Here is a 9067-nt window from a genome sequence, read left to right as displayed (position 1 = left end):
CGTTTCTTCATGTGTTGCACATCTAAGTCATCAATTTCGCATAAGTGTTAGGATGAGTGTCCTTTTCACAGAACATTCGAAGATTCTAGGATATTTAGCTCACACCGCAACTTGCTAAATCTCTTCTCATCCAAGGGCTTTGTGAAGATATCGGCTAGCTGTTCTTCAGTCTTCACATGCTCAATAGAAATGCCGTCCTTCAAGACATGATCTCGAAGAAAATGATGACGAATCTGAATGTGCTTTGTCTTCGAGTGCTGAAATGGGTTGTGAGCAATCTTGATGGCACTCTCATTGTCACAGAAGAGAGGCACATTCTTCATGTTGACGCCGTAGTCCTTGAGAGTTTGCTTCATCCATAGCAATTGAGCACAGCAAGAACCAGCGGCAATGTACTCAGCTTCAGCAGTAGATAGTGATACGCAGTTCTGTTTCTTCGAGGACCAACAGACCAAAGATCGTCCGAGGAAATGACATGTACCAGATGTTGACTTGAGATCCACACGATCACCAGCATAGTCAGAATCAGAATATCCAACAAGATCAAAAGCCGAGCCTTTGGGGTACCATAATCCAAGTGTTGGTGTGTGAGCTAGATATCGAAGAATATGCTTCACAGCCTTATGGTGTGATTCCTTCGGTGCAGCTTGAAATCGGGCACACATGCAAACACTAAGCATTATATCTGGCCTAGATGCACATAATATAATAAGGAACCTATCATGGAGCGGTATACCTTATGATCGAAGTCAATACCATTTTCATCAGTGCACAGATGGCCATTTGTGGGCATAGGAATTTTGACGCCTTTGCAATCTTGCATGCCGAATTTTCTCAGTACATCCTTGAGGTATTTCTCCTGAGATATGAATATGCCATTGTGTTGTTGACGAATTTGAAGACCTCGGAAGAATTTCAACTCTCCCATACTAGACATTTGATATTCTTCACTCATCATATAGGCAAATTCATCACTATAACGTTGGTCAGTACAACCAAAGATAATATCATCAACATATACTTGGCGCACAAACAATTCACCATCATATTAGTGAAAAGAGTAGGGTCGAGTGAACCGGGTTTGAAGCCTTTCTTCATGAAGAGTTCCTTCAAAGTATCATACCAAGCCCGTGGGGCCTGCTTGAGGCCATAGAGGGCCTTGTTGAGTCTGAAGACTTTGTCAGGATTCTTTGGATCTTCAAAACCTGGGGGTTGAGCAACATATACTTCTTCCTCAAGCTTACCATTGAGGAATGCACTTTTCACATCCATTTGATATAGAGTGATATCATGATGGTTAGCATAAGAAAGTAATATGCGAATAGCCTCAAGTCTAGCAACAGGTGCAAAAGTTTCATCAAAATCAATTCCTTCAACCTGTGTGTAGCCTTGAGCTACAAACCGTGCCTTATTCCTCACCACAAGGCCATTTTCATCTTGCTTGTTGCGGTAGATCCACTTTGTGCCGATGATATTGTGCTTGCGAGGATCTGGACGTTTGACCAGTTCCCAGACATTGTTGAGCTCGAACTGATGTAATTCCTCTTGCATGGCCTGAATCCACTCAGGCTCCAGAAATGCTTCATCTACCTTAGTGGCTCTGTAATAGAGACAAAATCATACTGCCCACAAAAGTTAGACAAATGTGAAGCTTTTGAGCGTGTGAGAGGACCTGGCGCTTTGATGTCATTGATGATCTTTTCAACTTGCACTTCTTTTGCAATGCGAGGATGAGCTGGTTGTCGTTGAAGAATTTGATCAGTGTTTTCTTCAGCATTTTCTTCAGGTGCATTAGCTCGACGTTCTTCATGTTCTGGAATGAATTCTTCAGCAGATTCTTCAGTAGGAATGACATCCTCAGTAGCCTTGAACTTGATAGTTTCCTCAGGTGCTGGTTCATCTATCACAGTAGGTAGGTGCTCTCTTTGCGAGCCATTAGTTTCATCGAACCGCACATCTACAGTTTCAACAACTTTGTGAAGAACGTTGTTGAAGACTCTGTAGTTGTGCGAGTCCTTTCCGTAACCAAGCATAAAACCTTCATGTGCTTTCGGTGCAAATTTTGAGTTGTGATGAGGATCTCTAATCCAACATTTAGCACCGAAGACTTTGAAATAATTTACATTGGGTTTCTTATCAGTGAGGAGTTCATAGGCAGTCTTTTTGAAGAATTTGTGAAGATATACTCTGTTGATGATGTGGCACGCAGTATCAATTGCCTCAGTCCAGAAACGACGAGGCGTTTTGTATTCATCAAGCATAGTGCGAGCCATCTCAGCAAGAGTCCTGTTCTTGCACTCCACGACGCCGTTCTGCTGAGGAGTGTAAGGAGCAGTTAACTCATGAGTAATACCAAGTTCATCAAGATAGTCATCGAGACCAAAATTCTTGAACTCAGTGCCATTGTCACTTCTGATGTGCTTGATCTTCACATCAAAGTTGGTTGAAGCCCTCGAGGAAAATCATTTGAAGACTTTTTGCACTTCATGTTTGTAAGTAACAAGATGTACCCATGTGTAATGAGAATAATCATCAACAATAACGAAGCCATATTGAGATGCTTCATTTGAGATAGCAGAATAATGATTAGGACCAAAGAGATCCATGTGAAGCAATTCAAATGGGCGAGTGGTGGTCATGATAGTCTTCGCTGGATGCTTGGCCTTGGTCATCTTCCCAGCTTCACAGGCTCCGCATAGGTGATCCTTGAGGAATTTGACATTCTCGATGCCAATGACATGCTTCTTCTTCTTCGCAAGCGTGTGCAAATTCCTCATGCCTGCATGACCAAGTCGTCGATGCCAGAGCCAGCCTTCTGAAGCTTTTGCAAGTAAGCACACGGTTGGTTGTGGTCCTGTAGAGAAATCAACAATATATAGGTCTCCTCTCCTAAAGCCTTCGAAGACGTTGGAATTGTCAGCTTCCATAACCACAACACAACGGTACTTGCCAAAGACAACAACCATATCAAGATCACAAAGCATTGAGACAGACATAAGGTTGTATCCTAAGGACTCAACAAGCATGACTTTGTCCATGTGTCGATCCTTTGTAATCGCAACCTTACCTAGACCCAATACCTGACTTTTGCCTTTGTCAGCAAATATGATATGCTTCAGATGCGACGGTGATAATGGAGCATCCATAAATAGATTCTTGTCACCAGTCATGTGGTTTGTACATCCACTATCGAGGACCCACTCAGTGGCTTTGGGTTGATCATCCTGCAGATGAATTAGTGCAGCTTACAAACTCATATACTTCATCAGTGAAGAATATGACATCAATTCACCAGATCAATTTCATCAAGTAAAAGAACTGATAAAGCAATATGAGGACGTGAGAAATGAAAGTTCATTTCTTCATGATTAGCCTGCGTCCTTTCAGGCATACTCAGGTCTCCAGCAAATTCTTCAGACGATTATGTGCATCTGGAGACCTGACCCTGCAGAAGAGATTAGTTCTTTTTCTTCACCACCCACATCTGAAGGGGTGGCAAAGAGTTTATCATTCTGCGAGCTCCATACGAGAAGGATGGCATAGAAGCCAGTCCATTTCGTTTCACATAAGAGGGGTTAGAGTAAGCATAAGAGTAAGCAGAGAAATTCTTCGAGGACTTATGGACATAATGATTTGAAGAATAATGCACATATCCATAATCCTTAGATCTTCCCTGCGAAACAGACGGATTAGCACGATGATGTTCATATGAGGAATTTGGTTCATATGAAGAATTTGATCTGGGGTTCCTATTCTTCACAGGTGGTGTCATGATGACATTCACCTGAAGATTTTCAAGGCATCTTTTGGGAACCCAGATTTTCTTCATAGGAGAGCCGTTCCTGCAGTTAGTTCCAACATATCTAGCAAATACTTTACCATTCTGATTTTTGAATAGCTTATAGTTGGAGTCAATTGACTCATCATCAGAATGGGGAGATTCACATGCAAATCCATATAAGTTAGATGGATTAACTGGAGGTCCCTTTGCAGCAACCCATGTAGTTTTGGGGTACTGCTCAGGCTTCCAATATGTACCATCAGCATTGATTTTCCTCTCAAAGGCGATACCCTCTTTCCTAGGGTTCCTGTTGAGAATCTGCTTTTTAAGCACATCACAAAGAGCCTGATGCCCTTTGAGGCTTTTGTACATGCCTGTCGTGTACAATTCCTTCAGCCCTGCATCATCAGTGATACTAGCAATGTCCTCAGATGAGGAATTAGTGATAGCAGAGGCATGTGAGGAATTTGAAACATTAGCAGCATTTGAACATTCAGGTGAAGAATTAGCAGATTTACGTTCAATGCACTTCAAGCATGGAGGAACAAATTCTTCCTGAGATGTGCTGATTTGTTGAGCAAGTAATGAATCGCGCTCCTTTTGAAGATCTTCATAAATCACTCTTAGCTTCTCAAGATCTTGCTTTCTTTGAAAAAATTCATAAGAAAGCTTCTCATGATCCGCTAAGAGAGTGTTATGATGACTTTGAAGTTTGTCAAGCTTGGACTGAAGTCTCTGAAGATTTTCAGTCAAAGTTTCAGTGCGATCCATTTCTTCACCCAACATATCATCACTTTTATTTAGCATGTTTTGAACCTTTTCTAAAGCCCTTTATTATTTTATAGCAATCTTAGCAAGTTTAGAATAGCTGGGCTTAAGGTTTTCATCAGATTCATTCACACTTGATTCAGAGGAGGTGTATTTGAGTACCTTGGCACCCTTTGCCTTGAAGCAATAGGTGGGGGAGTAGTCATCATCCCCTTCATCAGCCTTGTTGGTGAGGTCATTTTCCTCAGTGTTGAAGATAGACTTGCTGACGAATGCAGTAGCGAGAGCAAGGCTCGCCACTCCGGATTCAGACTCCTCAGATGACTCCTCTTCCTCATTTTCTTCAGATTCAGCCTCAGAGTCCATTTCCTTGCCAATGAATGCCCTGGCCTTCTTGGAGATGCTCTTCTTGTGATATGAAGGCTTTGAGGATTTTGATGATGAGGATTTTGTGGATTTCTTCTTTTTCTTCGCATCATCAGAACTGTAATCCTTGTATTTCTTCTTCTTTGATTCCTTTTCCCACTGAGGACAATCTTGAATGAAATGTCCAGGTTTCTTGCATTTGTAACAGAGCCTCTTCTTGTAGTCACTGGATGAGGAATCATTGCTCCTTGAGGATCTTCCAAGGCGACCACGTCTTGAGAACTTTTGGAACTTCTTCACGAGCAGAGCCAGATCATGGCTCAGTTCGTCAGGATCACCAAGGCTGCTACCAGAGTCTTCATCTTCGGACTCAGATACTGCCTTGGCCTTCAGTGCACGTGTTCTGCCATAGCTTGAACCATAGAGATCTCTCTTTTCAGCAAGTTGGAACTCATGAGTATTTAGCCTCTCGAGAATATCAGCGGGATCAAGTGACTTGTAATCAGCACGTTCTTGTATCATCAATGCCAGAGTGTCAAACAAGGAATCAAGCGATCTCAGCAATTTCTTCACCACCTCATGGTCGGTGATGTCAGTGGCACCAAGTGCTTGAAGCTCGTTTGAGATGTCAGTGAGGCGATCGAAGGTTTGTTGAACATTTTCATTGTCGAGTCTTTTGAAGCGGTTGAAGAGATTGCGAAGAACATCAACTCGAGACTCACGCTGAGTTGAGACTCCTTCATTCACTTTGGACAACCTGTCCCAGATAAACTTTGCTGTTTCCAAAGCACTCACTCTGCCATACTGTCCTTTGCTCAGATGGCCACATATGATATTCTTCGCTTGAGAGTCGAGTTGCTTGAATCTCTTCACATCGGCAGCATTCAGAGAAGGTGTGACTGAGGGAACACCATTTTCCACAACATACCATAGATCGTTATCAATTGCTTCAAGGTGCATTCGCATCTTATTCTTCCAGTAGGGGTAGTCCGTCCCATCGAAGGTAGGACACCCAGCAGAGACCTTGATCATACCTGCGGTCGACATAACTAAAACTCCAGGCGGTTAAACCAAAATCACACAGAATAAGGGAATACCTTGCTCTGATACCAATTGAAAGTGCGTTATATCGACTAGAGGGGGTGAATAGGCGATTTTTATGAAATTCTTCACTGAGGAATTTGCCGATGAGGAAATTCCTTAGCGAAGAACTACTAGCAGCGGAATAAGTACTCAAAGGTAAACATAACAGAGTACAAGCATAGTCATCATGATGAAATGAAGACAGACACAGAGTACAGGAAGTGTAATCACAGGATAACACAGGATGAAAACAAACAGACTGAAGAAATTGAACTAAGGAAATTGAGAAAGTCTTCAGTAAAAGTCTTCAAACACAGATATGAACAAACATACAACACAGTTATGAGGAAATGAAAGAGTTGAGGAAATAGAACCAGTGGTGAAGACAATGATTTGGTAGACCAGTTCCAACTGCTGTCTCAGTTGTACGTCTGGTTGGAGCGGCTGAGTATTTACACTCGAGGACACACAGTCCCGGACACCCAGTCAAGGACACTTAGTCCAAGACACCCAGTCCTCACCGTATTCTCCTTGAACTAAGATCACACAGACCTCGTCCAATCACTCGTGGTAAGTCTTCAGGCGACTTCCAAACCTTCACAAACTTGGTCACACAGTCTTCAAAGGTAACAAGCGTCGGATCCACTCAGAATCAATCTCTTCAGTGATGCTCAATCACTTGGGGTTTGTAAGTGTTTGGGTTTTGGGTTTTTGGTTTTTCCTCACTTGATGATTTTCACTCAAAGTCCTCGGAGGATGGGTTGCTCTCAAATGACAGGTGTCAGTTTCTCTCGGAGCAGCCAACCAGCTAGTGGTTGTAGGGGGCGGCTATTTATAGCCTAGGGAGTAGCCCGACATGATAATACATAAATGCCCTTCAATGATATGACCGTTAGGTGGATAGATATTTTGGGACAGCTGGCGCATAGCACAACAACGGTCGGAATTTTGAGTAGCAAAATCCTCAGGTCTATCATGTTCCTCACTGTGTAGGCAATCCGCACTGGCGAATTCCTAACTCCTCAGTCAGGACAAATTCCTTAGAGACCAGAAGAACTTCGTCTCTGTCACTGAAGAAATTGACTGAACTGTATGAGATTTCCAATGGCTTCACTCGAAGGGATTGGTAGGTGTAGGCTTTTGAGTTGAGCATCACATGGAAATTTTTCCTTAGTATTTCCTCGACCCCTTTAATAGTACGATGTTTCCTATGACTCAAGAAAGAGAAAAACAAAACTATGAAAACGAAAGTCTTCAAGCTTCATATTCCTCGCATGAATATCAAGTCTTCACGGACACACCAATTTCTTCACTTTAAAAGTCTTCATGAAAGTCTTCAGAAATACCAAAATCTTCAGTCAAAGATATTCATTTTTAGGGGTCGACTTTTCCTGTAAATATAAAACTCCTCATAGACTTATAGACCTGTGTACACTCATACACGCATTAGTCCCTTAACCTATAAGTCTTCAATACACCAGAATCACTAAGGGGCACTAGATGCACTTACAGTGCCGCCATGGGCGCCAGTGGTGCTCCCTTCTGAACCAAGGCGAGGTGCATCTCACGCGCCTTCCGGGCCTTATATGCATCAACGACCTCTTGTGGTGCGCGACACTGGCGGGAGAAATACTCCACCGAGCCACACCGAAAGCAGTCCTGAGGCCTTTGCCCCCCCTTGCCCGGCTTTTGCTGCTTAGCCGGGGCGGAGGGCTGAGGGCCCTTCTTCTTGCCCTTGCGGCCCCTCTTCTTCTGTTGAGGCTTGCGAACTTTGAGAGCATTCACCTCCTGACGAGAACTCCCCCCAAGTGGTTGCGCGGCAAAGTTCTTTTTCAGAACCTCGTCCTGCGCCTCTGCCACCTGGAGGACGTCAATCAACTCTGAATACCTCGTGTAGTTGCCCTGGCGGTAGTTCCGTGCGGACAGGACCGCGTCAGGGTGGAAAGTGGATAGGGTTTCTCAATCTTCTGAGTGTCGGTAATCTGAGTACCACACATCTGAAGAGTCGTACAAATTCGGTGTAGAGCCGAATTGTACTCCCCAACCGTCTTGAAGTCCGCAAACCTTAGACGGATCCACTCTGCCTCTGCACGTGGCTTAACAGCGTACTTCAGCCGCTCAAACCGCTGCTTAAGAGCGGTCCAAAGGCCAGAAGCACTCCGTTCAGCCATATACTCATCTTTCAGAGTAGGTGATAGGTGATGACGGAGAAAATGCAGAGCCTGCGCATTCTCAGTTTCAAACTTGGGATCGGTGGGGGCCAGCTGGGTCCCCTTACCGATCGCCCTCAGGAGTGTTCTGCCCTGGAGAAAAATCTCACAGTCCGAAGCCCATGACAGGTAGTTCATCCCCGTTTGGGCCAACTCAGCAAACTCTTTGTGGACAATTCCGGCCATCTGCAATTTATGCAAAAATCATGAGATTACATCAGGTAATCTTTTGCACAAATGCGATGTTGATAAACTTATTCAATTAAAATGACGTTCCAATATTTAAAACATGTTGTTATATGACTTACTAAATGATTAAGAGTGCTAAACAATTAATCTACAACAGTAAAATCATATAATAATATCATGTTACAAAGGATAGCATGTTAAGCGCATCTCGTATGTCAAAACTAGCCCAAAAATTGAATTCCCGAGGCATTTTTAAGCCCAAATACGCGTTTTCAGTGAAAACAGACAGTTCCAGGGGCTTCTACGCGAAATATTACAGCAGGAATAAAACATGCGTAAAATCTAGAAACTACGGGGGCTAAATTGCAAAAATCTCGCGCTACAGCCGGCGCCCCTTTTTTTGTATGGAGGGACACCCACAGCCGTGGCCCATCCGGCCCAGGAGCCAGCAGGGCCGGCCCAGCAGCCGACAGCCTTTCCTGTAGGGACGCTAGGGTTTCCCCTAGCGCCCGCATTGGGGTGCGGCGGCGGCACGCACACGGGTGTGGCCGGGGCTGGCCAGGCGCCACGGCTCGCCGGAGCGGCGACCAGGGCCGGCCAGGGCAGCCTGCGGCCACGGCGTGGCCGGCTGGCGCGGCCGGCGCGGCCAACGGCCACGGCGCGGCAGCGC

This window comes from Triticum dicoccoides, chromosome 5A, assembly GCF_002162155.2.
Source record: "Triticum dicoccoides isolate Atlit2015 ecotype Zavitan chromosome 5A, WEW_v2.0, whole genome shotgun sequence".
Lineage (NCBI taxonomy): Eukaryota > Viridiplantae > Streptophyta > Magnoliopsida > Poales > Poaceae > Triticum > Triticum dicoccoides.
Note: the sequence above shows the minus strand (reverse complement) of the source record.